The sequence below is a fragment of the Trachymyrmex septentrionalis genome, unplaced genomic scaffold (assembly GCF_001594115.1).
Source record: "Trachymyrmex septentrionalis isolate Tsep2-gDNA-1 unplaced genomic scaffold, Tsep1.0 scaffold80, whole genome shotgun sequence".
NCBI classification, from domain to species: domain Eukaryota; kingdom Metazoa; phylum Arthropoda; class Insecta; order Hymenoptera; family Formicidae; genus Trachymyrmex; species Trachymyrmex septentrionalis.
The window spans coordinates 1,518,714-1,522,235 of record NW_017305988.1 but is presented as its reverse complement, the minus strand read 5'-3'; positions in this window follow the sequence as shown (position 1 = coordinate 1,522,235).

The window sequence follows — 3,522 nt, the reverse complement described above, 5'->3', positions numbered from 1 at the left end:
TTCAAAGACTGCCGATAATTATTAAAGCAAACTTTGCAATTTTAATTAGATTAAAGACATCAATAAAAAAATCGTTTCTTTAAATCATTATTGGTATTATAATTAATAATTTTTAAAGCTAAAAATAAAAGTGTTACGTGTATATGTATCGATAATCTACTTATAATATATGTATACTTATAAAAGACCAATTTATGAAATTATAACTATTTTTATATATTTTTTTATTATTATTTTCTTTTATCTCATGTAATAGAGTGTCCCAAAATTCGCGCATTTGGAATATAGAACATGATACTTTATGCTAAAATAAACAACTTTTTTCTTTAGCAAAATTGCACCCGATAAATAATTTTTGCGCTTATTTGTTAACCTGCTTTCCTGCAAAAACTACTTATCGAACGCATTTTGTTAAAAGAAAAAGTTTTTTTTTTGTGATGAAACGAATAACTTTTCCCTGTAATAAAATTATATTCAATAAATAATTTTTGCGTTTACTCGCATAACTTCAACCTGCTCTCCTGCAAAAACTACAATACTTGTCAGACGCAATTTTGCAAAAGGAAAAAGTTGTTTTAGCATAAAGTATCATGTTCTGTATTCCGAATGCGCGAGTTTTGGGACATCTTATATACCTATAATATTTAAAAAAATGGAAAATATTTTGATTAACAAAACACAATAAAATCAACAATAAAATTGTCTAGTTGCGACCAATAAACAAAATTACATGCTTCTTATCGTTAAAATTTTATGGAAAATGAAATTAATATTGTTAAATAAATAAAGGGAGTTGAATGTAAGAAGTGATATGATAAAATGTATGTATACAGATACCAAAATTTTTTTAATGCGCGCGCGCGCGTGTATGTGTATGTGTGTGTGTGTGTGTTTTATACATGAGTAGCGACCTTGATTCACGCCATAATATGTCTGACTTTGGAACCCGGTTGGTAGCAACATATCTAGGCAGTTGGCCGGGATGTTCGTGGCATGGGCGGAGGCAGGACTGCACAGGCGGCCCCCCATTCGCTTTCCGGGTGCCACCCTTCTTTTCGAGCTGCTGCGAGGTATCCCTTGCCCCGGGCTGCGGCAATCACGCACATGCTCGTGCATGCGCATGCGCTACTACGGCAACGTCGCACGCATGGGCGCCCACACGATTACATGGGGACAAGAGGGGGGGTTCAAGAGAAAATAGTAAATATATACTTATGATATACACCACACACACATAATATCTCCTATGATACTTGGAAATTATGATAGCGTATGCATTCAGAACTGCTTATTTTCCTATTGAAGTCACAAAGTGTATCTAAGTACTTCCGACTATTGTCACAAATAACGTTGCTAGCTTTCTTTAAATCGTCACTGTTACAATTGTAGAGTACGTGAAAATATAATAAATTATATGTATATAGTGAAAATATTATAATAATACAAGTTAATAAATATTTTAACCGTTCATAAACAATGCTATAACATAAAAATTAATTTAGCAAAAAACAAGATATTTATATTAATTAAATCATTAATTTAAAATAAAGCCTTTTTTTATCTATTAATGTTCTAAATTATTTAGAACATACGATTATTAATATCCCTAGACTATAATATTTTAATGTTAAATACGTCATTTTGTACAATCTTATGACAAAAATATTTATTATATTGTCAAATTACTGTATTGTCAAATTTATTTATTTTTTAAACCGGTTTTATGCGTAATATTACTCTCAGTTTTAGTTCTTAGCCTTATCGAAGTTAGAATGGAAATGATATATGTATTATACATACGAGTATATACAACTGAATGCGAATACACTTGAAGAAGAGATAATGTCAAAACTTAAGATAACAAGTAGCACTAACTTTAACTGATTAACGGTGTTTCCTGACAGAATAATAAATAGTGTAAAAAAATTATGAAAAATATTAAAGCAGGAAACTGTCATACAAATACATAAAAAAAACCATTGCATTGAAAAAAGTTGAAAGACAAAGTTAAATAAGGGTGGGAATATGATTTGGAAACATAACGTTATTGTAAATTACGAAACATTTATTTATTCATTTATTTACTTGACAGTTGTATAATTTATCGATCCTTATGATCAATATAAACATAAGCATTGAAGTGTGCCCAATGATGTCCTTATCGTACATGCTATATACAATTAATAGTAATAGCAAAGAGGGTATAATGTCACACTTATAGAACAATCTCGAAACTCATACACTTATTTCTTATATTCTTTCACTAGTTACACTAATTCGACTTTTAGAATTAATGTATCTTAACGTTTATAACTCTGTTTCTTATACCTAATAATATTGTTTTGGTATATCGTCACAGCGGTTCTGTGCATTAATTGTTTGATTACTACTCGCTTAATAGTACAACTCCCGATTTATTCACCGATAGGTGCAATTGCGTCCTAATTATTATTGGTCATTCCTCATTTGCTTTCGGTAAAAATATATATATACTATTCATTTTGAATTATTTACAATATTCCATTACAGAAAGATGTGTCCAAGTATGATAATTCTAATTAACTTGCATTATTTCTTTTAAGTGTTTAAAGAGATTTTTTAAAATATTTTGTTTTCCGGCATTTAAAGATATTTTTATTCCAGATACATGACAATTTTTCAGAATGAATATGACATGACATACATAACAATTACACTTGTGTATTACTATAAAAATTTGTTGCTTTCTGTTGTATTATTAATAAATATTCTGCAATCATAATGATTAAATTTTTGAAAATCCAATTTTTATCTATAATGTAAAATATTAGTATCAACATATAATGCAATAATATACGTCAATATACGAAATATGAACACTATTTCAATTGTTGTATATATATATAATAAAAACTCTCTTTACACTAATATATACATAAAATTGAGTATGTACAATTCACATTTCACAAGGTATAAATTCCTTTTTATAGATATTGATATTATGCAAATGATAGAGAGATGACTAATCATATTTTGAATTATAAGGTTTGATAAGGGGAATAAAGGAATATCCAGTTGTTTGAAAACATAAAGAAAGTATTAGAACAGTGTTTATAACTTTTTTGTTACAATTGCAATATTATTTGACAATTGCAATAAAAAACCTACATTATAATTTAAGGGATTCTGCTTTCATTTGATTTTATTTGCACACATACGTACTTTTATTTGCCAGATGTAAAGTTCTAATCTGTCAGATTTATATTACATATATTACGCATATATAATACATATGCACAATTTTTTTATTATATTAAACAGTAGAAGCCATATATGTATGTTATCACATAAAATTGGACATATTTGAATATGGTATAGATATTCATGCGTCAAGAGTTTGTTTAACAGTTTGACAGCCGTGTAAAAATTTGTGAAAATTAGAAATTTAAGGAATAAGTAATAAGGGATTATATATAATTAATATTAATATTATATATGTAATTTTAAATAATAAATAATTATATATATAATTATAATTAATAT